Genomic DNA, 23,805 nt, shown 5'->3' with positions numbered 1-23,805 from the left:
ACCACGGCTTCGTACTTGTAGGTGCTATCTGTAATAATGATTGCTTCACACTCGACTGCAAACTGCCCCAGTGTGTGCTGAAGGTCACGGCCTGATGAAGCCAACAGATCAACATCATCTGCAAAGAGCAGAGAAGCAATTCTGAGGTCCCTCAGCTGCACCTCGAGTTGAGTTGGTCGGGATCCGGAGTTCCTCACAGGGCTCGTTCCACCATCTGACAATACCCCGAGTCAGGGACAGCAGTTCTCCTCCCTTGTAGGTGCCGACTCTCATTCCAATCGCTTCACACTTGACTGAAAACTGGACCTTGTGTGCTGCTCCTGAGTAGTCTTATTGTTTGCCAGAACTTCCTTGAGACCAACCAGAAGTCGTTCTCCATGGCTTCCCCCCTAAACCAATGTGTGGTAAGAATATCACATTTCATGGACAAATGATTTGAGATATCAGCATGTTGGTAGTGATGAATTTTCCATTCTGATGAGCAGTGAAAAACTTTCATGCATGCTGTGGTTGTTGATCATATCGTCAATGTGAAGCGGTCTCTGACAGGAGGAACACGCTTGATATGTCACCACAATCTGTGTTAAATGGCTGTTGTCTTACTTGCAGCTGGTAGAAAACTCCCCGTCAGGGAATCGAACCCTGGTCTTCCCCGTGACAAGCGGAGATACTGTCCACTATACTAACGAGGACTGCTCCAGTACCACTTTTGGCTAGGAAAAAAAAACAGGTGGCGCTGTTCCGGCCTTTAAAGGGAATTCTTAGAGCTATACAAGGGAGGCTTTGAGTTTAGTCGACAACAACTGTCACTCAATGGCACAGCAGCTGTGACTGAATCCATTCAGAAATCATGTTGTCTGGCATCTGAAATGTTTGCAATCAAGTGTGAATGTAGCATGATCTTGGGCACATGCGTAAAAGTCATTTTCAGCAGTTTCCGTAGTGTAGTGGTTATCACGTTTGACTAACATGCAAAAGGTCCCCTGTTCAAACAGGGTGGAAACACTCTTCTTATTCCTGCTTACTCCACACAATAAAACTCTCCTTAGAGGAATTGTCAGTAAATTGGATAATAAGTACAACTCCCCCAGTGTTAGCTCTTCCTCCACACAATCAAAGTCTTTTGAGTTGTGTTCCCAGCAAACTGGATGAAAAGAAGCACTATGTGAATAATGTTTTCTCTCAGAGATACTTGAACTCGGTCATTTTGGGCAGTCACTCACTCCCATCTAGGGGTGAGCAATCCTCCACTCTCTGGTTGTGAACCACGGCTTCGTACTTGTAGGTGCTATCTGTAATAATGATTGCTTCACACTCGACTGCAAACTGCCCCAGTGTGTGTTGAAGGTCACGGCCTGATGAAGCCAACAGATCAACATCATCTGCAAAGAGCAGAGAAGCAATTCTGAGGTCCCTCAGCTGCACCTCGAGTTGAGTTGGTCGGGATCCGGAGTTCCTCACAGGGCTCGTTCCACCATCTGACAATACCCCGAGTCAGGGACAGCAGTTCTCCTCCCTTGTAGGTGCCGACTCTCATTCCAACCGCTTCACACTTGACTGAAAACTGGACCTTGTGTGCTGCTTCTGAGTAGTCTCATTGTTGGCCAGAACTTCCTTGAGACCAACCAGAAGTCCTTCTCCATGGCTTCCCCCCTAAACCAATGTGTGGTAAGAATATCACATTTCATGGACAAATGATTTGAGATATCAGCATGTTGGTAGTGATGAATTTTCCATTCTGATGAGCAGTGAAAAACTTTCATGCATGCTGTGGTTGTTGATCATATCGTCAACGTGAAGTGGTCTCTGACAGGAGGAACACGCTTGATATGTCACCACAATCTGTGTTAAATGGCTGTTGTCTTACTTGCAGCTGGTAGAAAACTCCCCGTCAGGGAATCGAACCCTGGTCTTCCGCGTGACAAGCGGAGATACTGTCCACTATACTAATGAGGACTGCTCCAGTACAACTTTTGGCTAGGAAAAAAAAACAGGTGGCGCTGTTGCGGCCTTTAAAGGGAATTCTTAGAGCTATACAAGGGAGGCTTTGAGTTTAGTCGACAACAACTGTCACTCAATGGCACAGCAGCTGTGACTGAATACATTCAGAAATCATGTTGTCTGGCATCTGAAATGTTTGCGATCAAGTGTGAATGTAGCATGATCTTGGGCACATGCGTAAAAGTCATTTTCAGCAGTTTCCGTAGTGTAGTGGTTATCATGTTTGCCTCACAAGCAAAAGGTCCCCCGTTTGAAACTGGGCGGAAACACTCGTCTTATTCCTGCTTACTCCACACAATAAAACTCTCCTTAGAACAATTGTCAGTAAATTGGATAATAAGTACAACTCCCCCAGTGTTAGCTCTTCCTCCACACAATCAAAGTCTTTTGAGTTGTGTTCCCAGCAAACTGGATGAAAAGAAGCACTATGTGAATAATGTTTTCTCTCAGAGATACTTGAACTCGGTCATTTTGGGCAGTCACTCACTCCCATCTAGGGGTGAGCAATACTCCACTCTCTGGTTGTGAACCACGGCTTCGTACTTGTAGGTGCTATCTGTAATAATGATTGCTTCACACTCAACTGCAAACTGCCCCAGTGTGTGCTGAAGGTCACGGCCTGATGAAGCCAACAGATCAACATCATCTGCAAAGAGCAGAGAAGCAATTCTGAGGTCCCTCAGCTGCACCTCGAGTTGAGTTGGTCGGGATCCGGAGTTCCTCACAGGGCTCGTTCCACCATCTGACAATACCCCGAGTCAGGGACAGCAGTTCTCCTCCCTTGTAGGTGCCGACTCTCATTCCAATCGCTTCACACTTGACTGAAAACTGGACCTTGTGTGCTGCTCCTGAGTAGTCTTATTGTTTGCCAGAACTTCCTTGAGACCAACCAGAAGTCCTTCTCCATGGCTTCCCCCCTAAACCAATGTGTGGTAAGAATATCACATTTCATGGACAAATGATTTGAGATATCAGCATGTTGGTAGTGATGAATTTTCCATTCTGATGAGCAGTGAAAAACTTTCATGCATGCTGTGGTTGTTGATCATATCGTCAATGTGAAGCGGTCTCTGACAGGAGGAACACGCTTGATATGTCACCACAATCTGTGTTAAATGGCTGTTGTCTTACTTGCAGCTGGTAGAAAACTCCCCGTCAGGGAATCGAACCCTGGTCTTCCGCGTGACAAGCGGAGATACTGTCCACTATACTAACGAGGACTGCTCCAGTACCACTTTTGGCTAGGAAAAAAAAACAGGTGGCGCTGTTCCGGCCTTTAAAGGGAATTCTTAGAGCTATACAAGGGAGGCTTTGAGTTTAGTCGACAACAACTGTCACTCAATGGCACAGCAGCTGTGACTGAATCCATTCAGAAATCATGTTGTCTGGCATCTGAAATGTTTGCAATCAAGTGTGAATGTAGCATGATCTTGGGCACATACGTAAAAGTCATTTTCAGCAGTTTCAGTAGTGTAGTGGTTATCACGTTTGCCTCACACGCAAAAGGTCCCCCGTTCGAAACAGGGTGGAAACACTCTTCTTTATTCCTGCTTACTCCACACAATAAAACTCTCCTTAGAGGAATTGTCAGTAAATTGGATAATAAGTACAACTCCCCCAGTGTTAGCTCTTCCTCCACACAATCAAAGTCTTTTGAGTTGTGTTCCCAGCAAACTGGATGAAAAGAAGCACTATGTGAATAATGTTTTCTCTCAGAGATACTTGAACTCGGTCATTTTGGGCAGTCACTCACTCCCATCTAGGGGTGAGCAATCCTCCACTCTCTGGTTGTCAACCACAGCTTCGTACTTGTAGGTGCTATCTGTAATAATGATTGCTTCACACTCGACTGCAAACTGCCCCAGTGTGTGCTGAAGGTCACGGCCTGATGAAGCCAACAGATCAACATCATCTGCAAAGAGCAGAGAAGCAATTCTGAGGTCTCTCAGCTGCACCTCGAGTTGAGTTGGTCGGGATCCGGAGTTCCTCACAGGGCTCGTTCCACCATCTGACAATACCCCGAGTCAGGGACAGCAGTTCTCCTCCCTTGTAGGTGCCGACTCTCATTCCAATCGCTTCACACTTGACTGAAAACTGGACCTTGTGTGCCGCTCCTGAGTAGTCTTATTGTTTGCCAGAACTTCCTTGAGACCAACCAGAAGTCCTTCTCCATGGCTTCCCCCCTAAACCAATGTGTGGTAAGAATATCACATTTCATGGACAAATGATTTGAGATATCAGCATGTTGGTAGTGATGAATTTTCCATTCTGATGAGCAGTGAAAAACTTTCATGCATGCTGTGGTTGTTGATCATATCGTCAACGTGAAGCGGTCTGTGACAGGAGGAACACGCTTGATAGGTCACCAAAATCCGTGTTAAATGGCAGTTGTCTTACTTGCAGCTGGTAGAAAACTCACCGTCAGTGAATCGAACCCTGGTCTTCCGCGTGACAAGCTGAGATACTGTCCACTATACTAACGAGGACTGCTCCAGTACCACTTTTGGCTCGGAAAAAAAAACAGGTGGCGCTGTTCCGGCCTTTAAAGGGAATTCTTAGAGCTATACAAGGGAGGCTTTGAGTTTAGTCGACAACAACTGTCACTCAATGGCACAGCAGCTGTGACTGAATCCATTCAGAAATCATGTTGTCTGGCATCTGAAATGTTTGCAATCAAGTGTGAATGTAGCATGATCTTGGGCACATGCGTAAAAGTCATTTTCAGCAGTTTCCGTAGTGTAGTGGTTATCACGTTTGCCTCACACGCAAAAGGTCCCCCGTTCGAAACTGCGTGGAAACACTCTTCTTATTCCTGCTTACTCCACACAATAAAACTCTCCTTAGAGGAATTGTCAGTAAATTGCATAATAAGTACAACTCCCCCAGTGTTAGCTCTTCCTCCACACAATCAAAGTCTTTTGAGTTGTGTTCCCAGCAAACTGGATGAAAAGAAGCACTATGTGAATAATGTTTTCTCTCAGAGATACTTGAACTCGGTCATTTTGGGCAGTCACTCACTCCCATCTAGGGGTGAGCAATCCTCCACTCTCTGGTTGTGAACCACGGCTTCGTACTTGTAGGTGCTATCTGTAATAATGATTGCTTCACACTCGACTGCAAACTGCCCCAGTGTGTGCTGAAGGTCACGGCCTGATGAAGCCAACAGATCAACATCATCTGCAAAGAGCAGAGAAGCAATTCTGAGGTCCCTCAGCTGCACCTCGAGTTGAGTTGGTCGGGATCCGGAGTTCCTCACAGGGCTCGTTCCACCATCTGACAATACCCCGAGTCAGGGACAGCAGTTCTCCTCCCTTGTAGGTGCCGACTCTCATTCCAATCGCTTCACACTTGACTGAAAACTGGACCTTGTGTGCTGCTCCTGAGTAGTCTTATTGTTTGCCAGAACTTCCTTGAGACCAACCAGAAGTCCTTCTCCATGGCTTCCCCCCTAAACCAATGTGTGGTAAGAATATCACATTTCATGGACAAATGATTTGAGATATCAGCATGTTGGTAGTGATGAATTTTCCATTCTGATGAGCAGTGAAAAACTTTCATGCATGCTGTGGTTGTTGATCATATCGTCAAAGTGAAGCAGTCTCTGACAGGAGGAACACGCTTGATATGTCACCACAATCTGTGTTAAATGGCTGTTGTCTTACTTGCAGCTGGTAGAAAACTCCCCGTCAGGGAATCGAACCCTGGTCTTCCCCGTGACAAGCTGAGATACTGTCCACTATACTAACGAGGACTGCTCCAGTACCACTTTTGGCTAGGAAAAAAAAACAGGTGGCGCTGTTCCGGCCTTTAAAGGGAATTCTTAGAGCTATACAAGGGAGGCTTTGAGTTTAGTCGACAACAACTGTCACTCAATGGCACAGCAGCTGTGACTGAATCCATTCAGAAATCATGTTGTCTGGCATCTGAAATGTTTGCAATCAAGTGTGAATGTAGCATGATCTTGGGCACATGCGTAAAAGTCATTTTCAGCAGTTTCCGTAGTGTAGTGGTTATCACGTTTGACTAACATGCAAAAGGTCCCCTGTTCAAACAGGGTGGAAACACTCTTCTTATTCCTGCTTACTCCACACAATAAAACTCTCCTTAGAGGAATTGTCAGTAAATTGGATAATAAGTACAACTCCCCCAGTGTTAGCTCTTCCTCCACACAATCAAAGTCTTTTGAGTTGTGTTCCCAGCAAACTGGATGAGAAGAAGCACTATGTGAATAATGTTTTCTCTCAGAGATACTTGAACTCGGTCATTTTGGGCAGTCACTCACTCCCATCTAGGGGTGAGCAATCCTCCACTCTCTGGTTGTGAACCACGGCTTCGTACTTGTAGGTGCTATCTGTAATAATGATTGCTTCACACTCGACTGCAAACTGCCCCAGTGTGTGCTGAAGGTCACGGCCTGATGAAGCCAACAGATCAACATCATCTGCAAAGAGCAGAGAAGCAATTCTGAGGTCTCTCAGCTGCACCTCGAGTTGAGTTGGTCGGGATCCGGAGTTCCTCACAGGGCTCGTTCCACCATCTGACAATACCCCGAGTCAGGGACAGCAGTTCTCCTCCCTTGTAGGTGCCGACTCTCATTCCAATCGCTTCACACTTGACTGAAAACTGGACCTTGTGTGCTGCTCCTGAGTAGTCTTATTGTTTGCCAGAACTTCCTTGAGACCAACCAGAAGTCCTTCTCCATGGCTTCCCCCCTAAACCAATGTGTGGTAAGAATATCACATTTCATGGACAAATGATTTGAGATATCAGCATGTTGGTAGTGATGAATTTTCCATTCTGATGAGCAGTGAAAAACTTTCATGCATGCTGTGGTTGTTGATCATATCGTCAATGTGAAGCGGTCTCTGACAGGAGGAACACGCTTGATAGGTCACCAAAATCCGTGTTAAATGGCAGTTGTCTTACTTGCAGCTGGTAGAAAACTCACCGTCAGTGAATCGAACCCTGGTCTTCCGCGTGACAAGCTGAGATACTGTCCACTATACTAACGAGGACTGCTCCAGTACCACTTTTGGCTAGGAAAAAAAAACAGGTGGCGCTGTTCCGGCCTTTAAAGGGAATTCTTAGAGCTATACAAGGGAGGCTTTGAGTTTAGTCGACAACAACTGTCACTCAATGGCACAGCAGCTGTGACTGAATCCATTCAGAAATCATGTTGTCTGGCATCTGAAATGTTTGCAATCAAGTGTGAATGTAGCATGATCTTGGGCACATGCGTAAAAGTCATTTTCAGCAGTTTCAGTAGTGTAGTGGTTATCACGTTTGCCTAACACGCAAAAGGTCCCCCGTTCGAAACAGGGTGGAAACACTCTTCTTTATTCCTGCTTACTCCACACAATAAAACTCTCCTTAGAGGAATTGTCAGTAAATTGGATAATAAGTACAACTCCCCCAGTGTTAGCTCTTCCTCCACACAATCAAAGTCTTTTGAGTTGTGTTCCCAGCAAACTGGATGAAAAGAAGCACTATGTGAATAATGTTTTCTCTCAGAGATACTTGAACTCGGTCATTTTGGGCAGTCACTCACTCCCATCTAGGGGTGAGCAATCCTCCACTCTCTGGTTGTGAACCACAGCTTCGTACTTGTAGGTGCTATCTGTAATAATGATTGCTTCACACTCGACTGCAAACTGCCCCAGTGTGTGCTGAAGGTCACGGCCTGATGAAGCCAACAGATCAACATCATCTGCAAAGAGCAGAGAAGCAATTCTGAGGTCCCTCAGCTGCACCTCGAGTTGAGTTAGTCGGGATCCGGAGTTCCTCACAGGGCTCGTTCCACCATCTGACAATACCCCGAGTCAGGGACAGCAGTTCTCCTCCCTTGTAGGTGCCGACTCTCATTCCAATCGCTTCACACTTGACTGAAAACTGGACCTTGTGTGCTGCTCCAGAGTAGTCTTATTGTTTGCCAGAACTTCCTTGAGACCAACCAGAAGTCCTTCTCCATGGCTTCCCCCCTAAACCAATGTGTGGTAAGAATATCACATTTCATGGACAAATGATTTGAGATATCAGCATGTTGGTAGTGATGAATTTTCCATTCTGATGAGCAGTGAAAAACTTTCATGCATGCTGTGGTTGTTGATCATATCGTCAACGTGAAGCGGTCTCTGACAGGAAGAACACGCTTGATAGGTCACCAAAATCTGTGTTAAATGGCTGTTGTCTTACTTGCAACTGGTAGAAAACTCCCCATCAGGGAATCGAACCCTGGTTTTCCGCATGACAAGCGGAGATACTGTCCACTATACTAACGAGGACTGCTCCAGTACCACTTTTGGCTAGGAAAAAAAAACAGGTGGCGCTGTTCCGGCCTTTAAAGGGAATTCTTAGAGCTATACAAGGGAGGCTTTGAGTTTAGTCGACAACAACTGTCACTCAATGGCACAGCAGCTGTGACTGAATCCATTCAGAAATCATGTTGTCTGGCATCTGAAATGTTTGCAATCAAGTGTGAATGTAGCATGATCTTGGGCACATGCGTAAAAGTCATTTTCAGCAGTTTCCGTAGTGTAGTGGTTATCATGTTTGCCTCACACGCAAAAGGTCCCCCATTCGAAACTGCGTGGAAACACTCTTCTTATTCCTGCTTACTCCACACAATAAAACTCTCCTTAGAGGAATTGTCAGTAAATTGGATAACAAGTACAACTCCCCCAGTGTTAGCTCTTCCTCCACACAATCAAAGTCTTTTGAGTTGTGTTCCCAGCAAACTGGATGAAAAGAAGCACTATGTGAATAATGTTTTCTCTCAGAGATACTTGAACTCGGTCATTTTGGGCAGTCACTCACTCCCATCTAGGGGTGAGCAATCCTCCACTCTCTGGTTGTGAACCACGGCTTCGTACTTGTAGGTGCTATCTGTAATAATGATTGCTTCACACTCGACTGCAAACTGCCCCAGTGTGTGCTGAAGGTCACGGCCTGATGAAGCCAACAGATCAACATCATCTGCAAAGAGCAGAGAAGCAATTCTGAGGTCCCTCAGCTGCACCTCGAATTGAATTGGTCGGGATCCGGAGTTCCTCACAGGGCTCGTTCCACCATCTGACAATACCCCGAGTCAGGGACAGCAGTTCTCCTCCCTTGTAGGTGCCGACTCTCATTCCAACCGCTTCACACTTGACTGAAAACTGGACCTTGTGTGCTGCTCCTGAGTAGTCTTATTGTTTGCCAGAACTTCCTTGAGACCAACCAGAAGTCCTTCTCCATGGCTTCCACCCTAAACCAATGTGTTGTATGAATATCACATTTCATGGACAAATGATTTGAGATATCAGCATGTTGGTAGTGATGAATTTTCCATTCTGATGAGCAGTGAAAAACTTTCATGCATGCTGTGGTTGTTGATCATATCGTCAATGTGAAGCGGTCTCTGACAGGAGGAACACGCTTGATATGTCACCACAATCTGTGTTAAATGGCTGTTGTCTTACTTGCAGCTGGTAGAAAACTCCCCGTCAGGGAATCGAACCCTGGTCTTCCCCGTGACAAGCGGAGATACTGTCCACTATACTAACGAGGACTGCTCCAGTACCACTTTTGGCTAGGAAAAAAAAACAGGTGGCGCTGTTCCGGCCTTTAAAGGGAATTCTTAGAGCTATACAAGGGAGGCTTTGAGTTTAGTCGACAACAACTGTCACTCAATGGCACAGCAGCTGTGACTGAATCCATTCAGAAATCATGTTTGGCATCTGAAATGTTTGCAATCAAGTGTGAATGTAGCATGATCTTGGGCACATGCGTAAAAGTCATTTTCAGCAGTTTCCGTAGTGTAGTGGTTATCATGTTTGCCTCACATGCAAAAGGTCCCCCGTTCGAAACTGGGTAGAAACACTCTTCTTATTCCTGCTTACTCCACACAATAAAACTCTCCTTAGAGGAATTGTCAGTAAATTGGACAATAAGTACAACTCCCCCAGTGTTAGCTCGTCCTCCACACAATCAAAGTCTTTTGAGTTGTGTTCCCAGCAAACTGGATGAAAAGAAGCACTATGTGAATAATGTTTTCTCTCAGAGATACTTGAACTTGGTCATTTTGGGCAGTCACTCACTCCCATCTAGGGGTGAGCAATCCTCCACTCTCTGGTTGTGAACCACGGCTTCGTACTTGTAGGTGCTATCTGTAATAGTGATTGCTTCACACTCGACTGCAAACTGCCCCAGTGTGTGCTGAAGGTCACGGCCTGATGAAGCCAACAGATCAACATCATCTGCAAAGAGCAGAGAAGCAATTCTGAGGTCCCTCAGCTGCACCTCGAGTTGAGTTGGTCGGGATCCGGAGTTCCTCACAGGGCTCGTTCCACCATCTGACAATACCCCGAGTCAGGGACAGCACTTCTCCTCCCTTGTAGGTGCCGACTCTCATTCCAACCGCTTCACACTTGACTGAAAACTGGACCTTGTGTGCTGCTCCTGAGTAGTCTTATTGTTTGCCAGAACTTCCTTGAGACCAATCAGAAGTCCTTCTCCATGGCTTCCCCCCTAAACCAATGTGTGGTAAGAATATCACATTTCATGGACAAATGATTTGAGATATCAGCATGTTGGTAGTGATGAATTTTCCATTCTGATGAGCAGTGAAAAACTTTCATGCATGCTGTGGTTGTTGATCATATCGTCAACGTGAAGCGGTCTCTGACAGGAGGAACACGCTTGATATGTCACCACAATCTGTGTTAAATGGCTGTTGTCTTACTTGCAGCTGGTAGAAAACTCCCCGTCAGGGAATCGAACCCTGGTCTTCCCAGTGACAAGCAGAGCTACTGTCCACTATACTAACGAGGACTGCTCCAGTACCACTTTTGGCTAGGAAAAAAAAACAGGTGGCGCTGTTCCGGCCTTTAAAGGGAATTCTTAGAGCTATACAAGGGAGGCTTTGAGTTTAGTCGACAACAACTGTCACTCAATGGCACAGCAGCTGTGACTGAATCCATTCAGAAATCATGTTGTCTGGCATCTGAAATGTTTGTAATCAAGTGTGAATGTAGCATGATCTTGGGCACATGCGTAAAAGTCATTTTCAGCAGTTTCCGTAGTGTAGTGGTTATCACGTTTGCCTAACACGCAAAAGGTCCCCTGTTCAAAACAGGGCGGAAACACTCTTCTTATTCCTGCTTACTCCACACAATAAAACTCTACTTAGAGGAATTGTCAGTAAATTGGATAATAAGTACAACTGCCCCAGTGTTAGCTCTTCCTCCACACAATCAAAGTCTTTTGAGTTGTGTTCCCAGCAAACTGGATGAAAAGAAGCACTATGTGAATAATGTTTTCTCTCAGAGATACTTGAACTCGGTCATTTTGGGCAGTCACTCACTCCCATCTAGGGGTGAGCAATCCTCCACTCTCTGGTTGTGAACCACGGCTTCGTACTTGTAGGTGCTATCTGTAATAGTGATTGCTTCACACTCGACTGCAAACTGCCCCAGTGTGTGCTGAAGGTCACGGCCTGATGAAGCCAACAGATCAACATCATCTGCAAAGAGCAGAGAAGCAATTCTGAGGTCCCTCAGCTGCACCTCGAATTGAATTGGTCGGGATCCGGAGTTCCTCACAGGGCTCGTTCCACCATCTGACAATACCCCGAGTCAGGGACAGCAGTTCTCCTCCCTTGTAGGTGCCGACTCTCATTCCAACCGCTTCACACTTGACTGAAAACTGGACCTTGTGTGCTGCTCCTGAGTAGTCTCATTGTTGGCCAGAACTTCCTTGAGACCAACCAGAAGTCCTTCTCCATGGCTTCCCCCCTAAACCAATGTGTGGTAAGAATATCACATTTCATGGACAAATGATTTGGGATATCAGCATGTTGGTAGTGATGAATTTTCCATTCTGATGAGCAGTGAAAAACTTTCATGCATGCTGTGGTTGTTGATCATATCGTCAATGTGAAGTGGTCTCTGACAGGAGGAACACACTTGATATGTCACCACAATCTGTGTTAAATGGCTGTTGTCTTACTTGCAGCTGGTAGAAAACTCCCCGTCAGGGAATCGAACCCTGGTCTTCCCCGTGACAAGCAGAGATACTGTCCACTATACTAACGAGGACTGCTCCAGTACCACTTTTGGCTAGGAAAAAAAAACAGGTGGCGCTGTTCCGGCCTTTAAAGGGAATTCTTAGAGCTATACAAGGGAGGCTTTGAGTTTAGTCGACAACAACTGTCACTCAATGGCACAGCAGCTGTGACTGAATCCATTCAGAAATCATGTTGTCTGGCATCTGAAATGTTTGTAATCAAGTGTGAATGTAGCATGATCTTGGGCACATGCGTAAAAGTCATTTTCAGCAGTTTCCGTTGTGTAGTGGTTATCACGTTTGCCTAACACGCAAAAGGTCCCCTGTTCAAAACAGGGCGGAAACACTCTTCTTATTCCTGCTTACTCCACACAATAAAACTCTACTTAGAGGAATTGTCAGTAAATTGGATAATAAGTACAACTGCCACAGTGTTAGCTCTTCCTCCACACAATCAAAGTCTTTTGAGTTGTGTTCCCAGCAAACTGGATGAAAAGAAGCACTATGTGAATAATGTTTTCTCTCAGAGATACTTGAACTCGGTCATTTTGGGCAGTCACTCACTCCCATCTAGGGGTGAGCAATCCTCCACTCTCTGGTTGTGAACCACGGCTTCGTACTTGTAGGTGCTATCTGTAATAGTGATTGCTTCACACTCGACTGCAAACTGCCCCAGTGTGTGCTGAAGGTCACGGCCTGATGAAGCCAACAGATCAACATCATCTGCAAAGAGCAGAGAAGCAATTCTGAGGTCCCTCAGCTGCACCTCGAATTGAATTGGTCGGGATCCGGAGTTCCTCACAGGGCTCGTTCCACCATCTGACAATACCCCGAGTCAGGGACAGCAGTTCTCCTCCCTTGTAGGTGCCGACTCTCATTCCAACCGCTTCACACTTGACTGAAAACTGGACCTTGTGTGCTGCTCCTGAGTAGTCTTATTGTTTGCCAGAACATCCTTGAGACCAACCAGAAGTCGTTCTCCATGGCTTCCCCCCTAAACCAATGTGTGGTAAGAATATCACATTTCATGGACAAATGATTTGAGATATCAGCATGTTGGTAGTGATGAATTTTCCATTCTGATGAGCAGTGAAAAACTTTCATGCATGCTGTGGTTGTTGATCATATCGTCAATGTGAAGTGGTCTCTGACAGGAGGAACACGCTTGATATGTCACCACAATCTGTGTTAAATGGCTGTTGTCTTACTTGCAGCTGGTAGAAAACTCCCCGTCAGGGAATCGAACCCTGGTCTTCCGCATGACAAGCGGAGATACTGTCCACTATACTAACGAGGACTGCTCCAGTACCACTTTTGGCTAGGAAAAAAAAACAGGTGGCGCTGTTCCGGCCTTTAAAGGGAATTCTTAGAGCTATACAAGGGAGGCTTTGAGTTTAGTCGACAACAACTGTCACTCAATGGCACAGCAGCTGTGACTGAATCCATTCAGAAATCATGTTGTCTGGCATCTGAAATGTTTGCAATCAAGTGTGAATGTAGCATGATCTTGGGCACATGCGTAAAATTCATTTTCAGCAGTTTCCGTAGTGTAGTGGTTATCACGTTTGCCTCACATGCAAAAGGTCCCCCGTTCGAATCTGGGCGGAAACACTCTTCTTTATTCCTGCTCACTCCACACAATAAAACTCTACTTAGAGGAATTGTCAGTAAATTGGATAATAAGTACAACTCCCCCAGTGTTAGCTCTTCCTCCACACAATCAAAATCTTTTGAGTTGTGTTCCCAGCAAACTGGATGAGAAGAAGCACTATGTGAATAATGTTTTCTCTCAGAGATACTTGAACTCAGTCATTTTGGGCAGTCACTCACTCCCATCTAGGGGTGAGCAATCCTCCACTCTCTGGTTGTGAACCACGGCTTCGTACTTGTAGGTGCTATCTGTAATAGTGATTGCTTCACACTCGACTGCAAACTGCCCCAGTGTGTGCTGAAGGTCACGGCCTGATGAAGCCAACAGATCAACATCATCTGCAAAGAGCAGAGAATCAATTCTGAGGTCCCTCAGCTGCACCTCGAGTTGAGTTGGTCGGGATCCGGAGTTCCTCACAGGGCTCGTTCCACCATCTGACAATACCCCGAGTCAGGGACAGCAGTTCTCCTCCCTTGTAGGTGCCGACTCTCATTCCAACCGCTTCACACTTGACTGAAAACTGGACCTTGTGTGCTGCTCCTGAGTAGTCTCATTGTTGGCCAGAACTTCCTTGAGACCAACCAGAAGTCCTTCTCCATGGCTTCCCCCCTAAACCAATGTGTGGTAAGAATATCACATTTCATGGACAAATGATTTGAGATATCAGCATGTTGGTAGTGATGAATTTTCCATTCTGATGAGCAGTGAAAAACTTTCATGCATGCTGTGGTTGTTGATCATATCGTCAATGTGAAGCGGTCTCTGACAGGAGGAACACGCTTGATATGTCACCACAATCTGTGTTAAATGGCTGTTGTCTTACTTGCAGCTGGTAGAAAACTCCCCGTCAGGGAATCGAACCCTGGTCTTCCCCGTGACAAGCGGAGATACTGTCCACTATACTAACGAGGACTGCTCCAGTACCACTTTTGGCTAGGAAAAAAAAACAGGTGGCGCTGTTCCGGCCTTTAAAGGGAATTCTTAGAGTTATACAAGGGAGGCTTTGAGTTTAGTCGACAACAACTGTCACTCAATGGCACAGCAGCTGTGACTGAATCCATTCAGAAATCATGTTGTCTGGCATCTGAAATGTTTGCAATCAAGTGTGAATGTAGCATGATCTTGGGCACATGCGTAAAAGTCATTTTCAGCAGTTTCCGTAGTGTAGTCGTTATCACGTTTGCCTCACTCGCAAAAGGTCCCCCGTTCGAAACTGGGCGGAAACACTCTTCTTATTCCTGCTTACTCCACACAATAAAACTCTCCTTAGAGGAATTGTCAGTAAATTGGATAATAAGTACAACTCCCCCAGTGTTAGCTCTTCCTCCACACAATCAAAGTCTTTTGAGTTGTGTTCCCAGCAAACTGGATGAAAAGAAGCACTATGTGAATAATATTTTCTCTCAGAGATACTTGAACTCGGTCATTTTGGGCAGTCACTCACTCCCATCTAGGGGTGAGCAATCCTCCACTCTCTGGTTGTGAACCACGGCTTCGTACTTGTAGGTGCTATCTGTAATAATGATTGCTTCACACTCGACTGCAAACTGCCCCAGTGTGTGCTGAAGGTCACGGCCTGATGAAGCCAACAGATCAACATCATCTGCAAAGAGCAGAGAAGCAATTCTGAGGTCCCTCAGCTGCACCTCGAGTTGAGTTGGTCGGGATCCGGAGTTCCTCACAGGGCTCGTTCCACCATCTGACAATACCCCGAGTCAGGGACAGCAGTTCTCCTCCCTTGTAGGTGCCGACTCTCATTCCAACCGCTTCACACTTGACTGAAAACTGGACCTTGTGTGCTGCTCCTGAGTAGTCTTATTGTTTGCCAGAACATCCTTGAGACCAACCAGAAGTCGTTCTCCATGGCTTCCCCCCTAAACCAATGTGTGGTAAGAATATCACATTTCATGGACAAATGATTTGAGATATCAGCATGTTGGTAGTGATGAATTTTCCATTCTGATGAGCAGTGAAAAACTTTCATGCATGCTGTGGTTGTTGATCATATCGTCAATATGAAGTGGTCTCTGACAGGAGGAACACGCTTGATATGACAACACAATCTGTATTAAATGGCTGTTGTCTTACTTGCACCTGGTAGAAAACTCCCCATCAGGGAATCGAACCCTGGTCTTCCGCGTGACAAGCTGAGATACTGTCCACTATACTAACGAGGACTGCTCCAGTACCACTTTTGGCTAGGAAAAAAAAACAGGTGGCGCTGTTCCGGCCTTTAAAGGGAATTCTTAGAGCTATACAAGGGAGGCTTTGAGTTTAGTCGACAACAACTGTCACTCAATGGCACAGCAGCTGTGACTGAATCCATTCAGAAATCATGTTGTCTGGCATCTGAAATGTTTGCAATCAAGTGTGAATGTAGCATGATCTTGGGCACATGCGTAAAAGTCATTTTCAGCAGTTTCCGTAGTGTAGTGGTTATCACGTTTGCCTAACATGCAAAAGGTCCCCTGTTCAAAACAGGGTGGAAACACTCTTCTTATTCCTGCTTACTCCACACAATAAAACTCTACTTAGAGGAATTGTCAGTAAATTGGATAATAAGTACAACTCCCCCAGTGTTAGCTCGTCCTCCACACAATCAAAGTCTTTTGAGTTGTGTTCCCAGCAAACTGGATGAAAAGAAGCACTATGTGAATAATGTTTTCTCTCAGAGATACTTGAACTCGGTCATTTTGGGCAGTCACTCACTCCCATCTAGGGGTGAGCAATCCTCCACTCTCTGGTTGTGAACCACGGCTTCGTACTTGTAGGTGCTATCTGTAATAATGATTGCTTCACACTCGACTGCAAACTGCCCCAGTGTGTGCTGAAGGTCACGGCCTGATGAAGCCAACAGATCAACATCATCTGCAAAGAGCAGAGAAGCAATTCTGAGGTCCCTCAGCTGCACCTCGAGTTGAGTTGGTCGGGATCCGGAGTTCCTCACAGGGCTCGTTCCACCATCTGACAATACCCCGAGTCAGGGACAGCAGTTCTCCTCCCTTGTAGGTGCCAACTCTCATTCCAACCGCTTCACACTTGACTGAAAACTGGACCTTGTGTGCTGCTCCTGAGTAGTCTTATTGTTTGCCAGAACTTCCTTGAGACCAACCAGAAGTCCTTCTCCATGGCTTCCCCCCTAAACCAATGTGTGGTAAGAATATCACATTTCATGGACAAATGATTTGAGATATCAGCATGTTGGTAGTGATGAATTTTCCATTCTGATGAGCAGTGAAAAACTTTCATGCATGCTGTGGTTGTTGATCATATCGTCAACGTGAAGCGGTCTCTGACAGGAGGAACACGCTTGATATGTCACCACAATCTGTGTTAAATGGCTGTTGTCTTACTTGCAGCTGGTAGAAAACTCCCCGTCAGGGAATCGAACCCTGGTCTTCCCCGTGACAAGCGGAGATACTGTCCACTATACTAACGAGGACTGCTCCAGTACCACTTTTGGCTAGGAAAAAAAAACAGGTGGCGCTGTTCCGGCCTTTAAAGGGAATTCTTAGAGCTATACAAGGGAGGCTTTGAGTTTAGTCGACAACAACTGTCACTCAATGGCACAGCAGCTGTGACTGAATCCATTCAGAAATCATGTTGTCTGGCATCTGAAATGTTTGCAATCAAGTGTGAATGTAGCATGATCTTGGGCACATGCGTAAAATTCATTTTCAGCAGTTTCCGTAGTGTAGTGGTTATCACGTTTGCCTAACACGCAAAAGGTCCCCTGTTCAAAACAGGGCGGAAACACTCTTCTTACTCCACACAATAAAACTCTCCTTAGAGGAATTGTCAGTAAATTGGATAATAAGTACAACTGCCCCAGTGTTAGCTCTTCCTCCACACAATCAAAGTCTTTTGAGTTGTGTTCCCAGCAAACTGGATGAAAAGAAGCACTATGTGAATAATGTTTTCTCTCAGAGATACTTGAACTCGGTCATTTTGGGCAGTCACTCACTCCCATCTAGGGGTGAGCAATCCTCCACTCTCTGGTTGTGAACCACGGCTTCGTACTTGTAGGTGCTATCTGTAATAGTGATTGCTTCACACTCGACTGCAAACTGCCCCAGTGTGTGCTGAAGGTCACGGCCTGATGAAGCCAACAGATCAACATCATCTGCAAAGAGCAGAGAAGCAATTCTGAGGTCCCTCAGCTGCACCTCGAATTGAATTGGTCGGGATCCGGAGTTCCTCACAGGGCTCGTTCCACCATCTGACAATACCCCGAGTCAGGGACAGCAGTTCTCCTCCCTTGTAGGTGCCGACTCTCATTCCAACCGCTTCACACTTGACTGAAAACTGGACCTTGTGTGCTGCTCCTGAGTAGTCTCATTGTTGGCCAGAACTTCCTTGAGACCAACCAGAAGTCCTTCTCCATGGCTTCCCCCCTAAACCAATGTGTGGTAAGAATATCACATTTCATGGACAAATGATTTGGGATATCAGCATGTTGGTAGTGATGAATTTTCCATTCTGATGAGCAGTGAAAAACTTTCATGCATGCTGTGGTTGTTGATCATATCGTCAATGTGAAGTGGTCTCTGACAGGAGGAACACACTTGATATGTCACCACAATCTGTGTTAAATGGCTGTTGTCTTACTTGCAGCTGGTAGAAAACTCCCCGTCAGGGAATCGAACCCTGGTCTTCCCCGTGACAAGCAGAGATACTGTCCACTATACTAACGAGGACTGCTCCAGTACCACTTTTGGCTAGGAAAAAAAAACAGGTGGCGCTGTTCCGGCCTTTAAAGGGAATTCTTAGAGCTATACAAGGGAGGCTTTGAGTTTAGTCGACAACAACTGTCACTCAATGGCACAGCAGCTGTGACTGAATCCATTCAGAAATCATGTTGTCTGGCATCTGAAATGTTTGTAATCAAGTGTGAATGTAGCATGATCTTGGGCACATGCGTAAAAGTCATTTTCAGCAGTTTCCGTTGTGTAGTGGTTATCACGTTTGCCTAACACGCAAAAGGTCCCCTGTTCAAAACAGGGCGGAAACACTCTTCTTATTCCTGCTTACTCCACACAATAAAACTCTACTTAGAGGAATTGTCAGTAAATTGGATAATAAGTACAACTGCCCCAGTGTTAGCTCTTCCTCCACACAATCAAAGTCTTTTGAGTTGTGTTCCCAGCAAACTGGATGAAAAGAAGCACTATGTGAATAATGTTTTCTCTCAGAGATACTTGAACTCGGTCATTTTGGGCAGTCACTCACTCCCATCTAGGGGTGAGCAATCCTCCACTCTCTGGTTGTGAACCACGGCTTCGTACTTGTAGGTGCTATCTGTAATAGTGATTGCTTCACACTCGACTGCAAACTGCCCCAGTGTGTGCTGAAGGTCACGGCCTGATGAAGCCAACAGATCAACATCATCTGCAAAGAGCAGAGAAGCAATTCTGAGGTCCCTCAGCTGCACCTCGAATTGAATTGGTCGGGATCCGGAGTTCCTCACAGGGCTCGTTCCACCATCTGACAATACCCCGAGTCAGGGACAGCAGTTCTCCTCCCTTGTAGGTGCCGACTCTCATTCCAACCGCTTCACACTTGACTGAAAACTGGACCTTGTGTGCTGCTCCTGAGTAGTCTTATTGTTTGCCAGAACTTCCTTGAGACCAACCAGAAGTCGTTCTCCATGGCTTCCCCCCTAAACCAATGTGTGGTAAGAATATCACATTTCATGGACAAATGATTTGAGATATCAGCATGTTGGTAGTGATGAATTTTCCATTCTGATGAGCAGTGAAAAACTTTCATGCATGCTGTGGTTGTTGATCATATCGTCAATGTGAAGTGGTCTCTGACAGGAGGAACACGCTTGATATGTCACCACAATCTGTGTTAAATGGCTGTTGTCTTACTTGCAGCTGGTAGAAAACTCCCCGTCAGGGAATCGAACCCTGGTCTTCCGCATGACAAGCGGAGATACTGTCCACTATACTAACGAGGACTGCTCCAGTACCACTTTTGGCTAGGAAAAAAAAACAGGTGGCGCTGTTCCGGCCTTTAAAGGGAATTCTTAGAGCTATACAAGGGAGGCTTTGAGTTTAGTCGACAACAACTGTCACTCAATGGCACAGCAGCTGTGACTGAATCCATTCAGAAATCATGTTGTCTGGCATCTGAAATGTTTGCAATCAAGTGTGAATGTAGCATGATCTTGGGCACATGCGTAAAATTCATTTTCAGCAGTTTCCGTAGTGTAGTGGTTATCACGTTTGCCTCACATGCAAAAGGTCCCCCGTTCGAATCTGGGCGGAAACACTCTTCTTTATTCCTGCTCACTCCACACAATAAAACTCTACTTAGAGGAATTGTCAGTAAATTGGATAATAAGTACAACTCCCCCAGTGTTAGCTCTTCCTCCACACAATCAAAATCTTTTGAGTTGTGTTCCCAGCAAACTGGATGAAAAGAAGCACTATGTGAATAATGTTTTCTCTCAGAGATACTTGAACTCAGTCATTTTGGGCAGTCACTCACTCCCATCTAGGGGTGAGCAATCCTCCACTCTCTGGTTGTGAACCACGGCTTCGTACTTGTAGGTGCTATCTGTAATAGTGATTGCTTCACACTCGACTGCAAACTGCCCCAGTGTGTGCTGAAGGTCACGGCCTGATGAAGCCAACAGATCAACATCATCTGCAAAGAGCAGAGAATCAATTCTGAGGTCCCTCAGCTGCACCTCGAGTTGAGTTGGTCGGGATCCGGAGTTCCTCACAGGGCTCGTTCCACCATCTGACAATACCCCGAGTCAGGGACAGCAGTTCTCCTCCCTTGTAGGTGCCGACTCTCATTCCAACCGCTTCACACTTGACTGAAAACTGGACCTTGTGTGCTGCTCCTGAGTAGTCTCATTGTTGGCCAGAACTTCCTTGAGACCAACCAGAAGTCCTTCTCCATGGCTTCCCCCCTAAACCAATGTGTGGTAAGAATATCACATTTCATGGACAAATGATTTGAGATATCAGCATGTTGGTAGTGATGAATTTTCCATTCTGATGAGCAGTGAAAAACTTTCATGCATGCTGTGGTTGTTGATCATATCGTCAATGTGAAGCGGTCTCTGACAGGAGGAACACGCTTGATATGTCACCACAATCTGTGTTAAATGGCTGTTGTCTTACTTGCAGCTGGTAGAAAACTCCCCGTCAGGGAATCGAACCCTGGTCTTCCCCGTGACAAGCGGAGATACTGTCCACTATACTAACGAGGACTGCTCCAGTACCACTTTTGGCTAGGAAAAAAAAACAGGTGGCGCTGTTCCGGCCTTTAAAGGGAATTCTTAGAGTTATACAAGGGAGGCTTTGAGTTTAGTCGACAACAACTGTCACTCAATGGCACAGCAGCTGTGACTGAATCCATTCAGAAATCATGTTGTCTGGCATCTGAAATGTTTGCAATCAAGTGTGAATGTAGCATGATCTTGGGCACATGCGTAAAAGTCATTTTCAGCAGTTTCCGTAGTGTAGTGGTTATCACGTTTGCCTAACATGCAAAAGGTCCCCTGTTCAAAACAGGGTGGAAACACTCTTCTTATTCCTGCTTACTCCACACAATAAAACTCTACTTAGAGGAATTGTCAGTAAATTGGATAATAAGTACAACTCCCCCAGTGTTAGCTCTTCCTCCACACAATCAAAGTCTTTTGAGTTGTGTTCCCAGCAAACTGGATGAAAAGAAGCACTATGTGAATAATGTTTTCTCTCAGAGATACTTGAACTCGGTCATTTTGGGCAGTCACTCACTCCCATCTAGGGGTGAGCAATCCTCCACTCTCTGGTTGTGAACCACGGCTTCGTACTTGTAGGTGCTATCTGTAATAATGATTGCTTCACACTCGACTGCAAACTGCCCCAGTGTGTGCTGAAGGTCACGGCCTGATGAAGCCAACAGATCAACATCATCTGCAAAGAGCAGAGAAGCAATTCTGAGGTCCCTCAGCTGCACCTCGAGTTGAGTTGGTCGGGATCCGGAGTTCCTCACAGGGCTCGTTCCACCATCTGACAATACCCCGAGTCAGGGACAGCAGTTCTCCTCCCTTGTAGGTGCCAACTCTCATTCCAACCGCTTCACACTTGACTGAAAACTGGACCTTGTGTGCTGCTCCTGAGTAGTCTTATTGTTTGCCAGAACTTCCTTGAGACCAACCAGAAGTCCTTCTCCATGGCTTCCCCCCTAAACCAATGTGTGGTAAGAATATCACATTTCATGGACAAATGATTTGAGATATCAGCATGTTGGTAGTGATGAATTTTCCATTCTGATGAGCAGTGAAAAACTTTCATGCATGCTGTGGTTGTTGATCATATCGTCAACGTGAAGCGGTCTCTGACAGGAGGAACACGCTTGATATGTCACCACAATCTGTGTTAAATGGCTGTTGTCTTACTTGCAGCTGGTAGAAAACTCCCCGTCAGGGAATCGAACCCTGGTCTTCCCCGTGACAAGCGGAGATACTGTCCACTATACTAACGAGGACTGCTCCAGTACCACTTTTGGCTAGGAAAAAAAAACAGGTGGCGCTGTTCCGGCCTTTAAAGGGAATTCTTAGAGCTATACAAGGGAGGCTTTGAGTTTAGTCGACAACAACTGTCACTCAATGGCACAGCAGCTGTGACTGAATCCATTCAGAAATCATGTTGTCTGGCATCTGAAATGTTTGCAATCAAGTGTGAATGTAGCATGATCTTGGGCACATGCGTAAAATTCATTTTCAGCAGTTTCCGTAGTGTAGTGGTTATCACGTTTGCCTAACACGCAAAAGGTCCCCTGTTCAAAACAGGGCGGAAACACTCTTCTTACTCCACACAATAAAACTCTCCTTAGAGGAATTGTCAGTAAATTGGATAATAAGTACAACTCCCCCAGTGTTAGCTCTTCCTCCACACAATCAAAGTCTTTTGACTTGTGTTCCCAGCAAACTCGATGAAAAGAAGCACTATGTGAATAATGTTTTCTCTCAGAGATACTTGAACTCGGTCATTTTGGGCAGTCACTCACTCCCATCTAGGGGTGAGCAATCCTCCACTCTCTGGTTGTGAACCACGGCTTCGTACTTGTAGGTGCTATCTGTAATAATGATTGCTTCACACTCGACTGCAAACTGCCCCAGTGTGTGCTGAAGGTCACGGCCTGATGAAGCCAACAGATCAACATCATCTGCAAAGAGCAGAGAAGCAATTCTGAGGTCCCTCAGCTGCACCTCGAGTTGAGTTGGTCGGGATCCGGAGTTCCTCACAGGGCTCGTTCCACCATCTGACAATACCCTGAGTCAGGGACAGCAGTTCTCCTCCCTTGTAGGTGCCGACTCTCATTCCAACCGCTTCACACTTGACTGAAAACTGGACCTTGTGTGCTGCTCCTGAGTAGTCTTATTGTTTGCCAGAACTTCCTTGAGACCAACCAGAAGTCCTTCTCCATGGCTTCCCCCCTAAACCAATGTGTGGTAAGAATATCACATTTCATGGACAAATGATTTGAGATATCAGCATGTTGGTAGTGATGAATTTTCCATTCTGATGAGCAGTGAAAAACTTTCATGCATGCTGTGGTTGTTGATCATATCGTCAACGTGAAGCGGTCTCTGACAGGAGGAACACACTTGATATGTCACCACAATCTGTGTTAAATGGCTGTTGTCTTACTTGCAGCTGGTAGAAAACTCCCCGTCAGGGAATCGAACGCTGGTCTTCCCCGTGACAAGCGGAGATACTGTCCACTATACTAACGAGGACTGCTCCAGTACCACTTTTGGCTAGGAAAAAAAAAAAGGTGGCGCTGTTCCGGCCTTTAAAGGGAATTCTTAGAGCTATACAAGGGAGGCTTTGAGTTTAGTCGACAATAACTGTCACTCAATGGCACAGCAGCTGTGACTGAATCCATTCAGAAATCATGTTGTCTGGCATCTGAAATGTTTGCAATCAAGTGTGAATGTAGCATGATCTTGGGCACATGCGTAAAAGTCATTTTCAGCAGTTTCCGTAGTGTAGTGGTTATCACGTTTGCCTCACACGCAAAAGGTCCCCCGTTCGAAACTGGGCGGAAACACTCTTCTTTATTCCTGCTTACTCCACACAATAAAACTCTCCTTAGAGGAA

General features: G+C 45.8%; 16 non-coding genes across 16 annotated transcripts; 12 read left to right on the top strand and 4 right to left on the bottom strand.

Annotated features, from left to right (window-relative positions):
* Nucleotides 1–2,197: 2,197 nt before the first annotated feature.
* trnav-cac (transfer RNA valine (anticodon CAC)) lies at nt 2,198–2,270 on the top strand. Its single transcript has one exon. It is a non-coding gene; the product is annotated as a tRNA-Val (tRNA).
* Nucleotides 2,271–3,149: 879 nt separating this feature from the next.
* trnad-guc (transfer RNA aspartic acid (anticodon GUC)) lies at nt 3,150–3,221 on the bottom strand. The gene has a single exon. It is a non-coding gene; the product is annotated as a tRNA-Asp (tRNA).
* A 4,036-nt stretch (nt 3,222–7,257) lies between these two features.
* trnav-aac (transfer RNA valine (anticodon AAC)) lies at nt 7,258–7,330 on the top strand. Its single transcript has one exon. It is a non-coding gene; the product is annotated as a tRNA-Val (tRNA).
* Nucleotides 7,331–8,210: 880 nt separating this feature from the next.
* Nucleotides 8,211–8,282, bottom strand: trnad-guc (transfer RNA aspartic acid (anticodon GUC)). The gene has a single exon. It is a non-coding gene; the product is annotated as a tRNA-Asp (tRNA).
* Nucleotides 8,283–11,050: 2,768 nt separating this feature from the next.
* On the top strand, nt 11,051–11,123 carry trnav-aac (transfer RNA valine (anticodon AAC)). Its single transcript has one exon. It is a non-coding gene; the product is annotated as a tRNA-Val (tRNA).
* A 1,192-nt stretch (nt 11,124–12,315) lies between these two features.
* trnav-aac (transfer RNA valine (anticodon AAC)) lies at nt 12,316–12,388 on the top strand. Its single transcript has one exon. It is a non-coding gene; the product is annotated as a tRNA-Val (tRNA).
* An 879-nt stretch (nt 12,389–13,267) lies between these two features.
* Nucleotides 13,268–13,339, bottom strand: trnad-guc (transfer RNA aspartic acid (anticodon GUC)). The gene has a single exon. It is a non-coding gene; the product is annotated as a tRNA-Asp (tRNA).
* A 241-nt stretch (nt 13,340–13,580) lies between these two features.
* Nucleotides 13,581–13,653, top strand: trnav-cac (transfer RNA valine (anticodon CAC)). The gene has a single exon. It is a non-coding gene; the product is annotated as a tRNA-Val (tRNA).
* A 2,458-nt stretch (nt 13,654–16,111) lies between these two features.
* Nucleotides 16,112–16,184, top strand: trnav-aac (transfer RNA valine (anticodon AAC)). Its single transcript has one exon. It is a non-coding gene; the product is annotated as a tRNA-Val (tRNA).
* Nucleotides 16,185–17,376: 1,192 nt separating this feature from the next.
* Nucleotides 17,377–17,449, top strand: trnav-aac (transfer RNA valine (anticodon AAC)). The gene has a single exon. It is a non-coding gene; the product is annotated as a tRNA-Val (tRNA).
* A 1,182-nt stretch (nt 17,450–18,631) lies between these two features.
* Nucleotides 18,632–18,704, top strand: trnav-aac (transfer RNA valine (anticodon AAC)). The gene has a single exon. It is a non-coding gene; the product is annotated as a tRNA-Val (tRNA).
* An 879-nt stretch (nt 18,705–19,583) lies between these two features.
* Nucleotides 19,584–19,655, bottom strand: trnad-guc (transfer RNA aspartic acid (anticodon GUC)). Its single transcript has one exon. It is a non-coding gene; the product is annotated as a tRNA-Asp (tRNA).
* A 241-nt stretch (nt 19,656–19,896) lies between these two features.
* trnav-cac (transfer RNA valine (anticodon CAC)) lies at nt 19,897–19,969 on the top strand. The gene has a single exon. It is a non-coding gene; the product is annotated as a tRNA-Val (tRNA).
* A 1,193-nt stretch (nt 19,970–21,162) lies between these two features.
* Nucleotides 21,163–21,235, top strand: trnav-aac (transfer RNA valine (anticodon AAC)). Its single transcript has one exon. It is a non-coding gene; the product is annotated as a tRNA-Val (tRNA).
* A 1,192-nt stretch (nt 21,236–22,427) lies between these two features.
* On the top strand, nt 22,428–22,500 carry trnav-aac (transfer RNA valine (anticodon AAC)). Its single transcript has one exon. It is a non-coding gene; the product is annotated as a tRNA-Val (tRNA).
* A 1,182-nt stretch (nt 22,501–23,682) lies between these two features.
* On the top strand, nt 23,683–23,755 carry trnav-cac (transfer RNA valine (anticodon CAC)). Its single transcript has one exon. It is a non-coding gene; the product is annotated as a tRNA-Val (tRNA).
* Nucleotides 23,756–23,805: the final 50 nt, after the last annotated feature.

The sequence above is a fragment of the Cebidichthys violaceus genome, unplaced genomic scaffold (genome assembly GCF_023349555.1).
Source record: "Cebidichthys violaceus isolate CVI_PGR_0920_01 unplaced genomic scaffold, fCebVio1.0.p SCAF_32, whole genome shotgun sequence".
Taxonomy (NCBI): Eukaryota; Metazoa; Chordata; class Actinopteri; order Perciformes; family Stichaeidae; genus Cebidichthys; species Cebidichthys violaceus.
The sequence above is the reverse complement of the archived record's forward strand: the minus strand, read 5'-3'. Positions and strand labels throughout refer to the sequence as shown.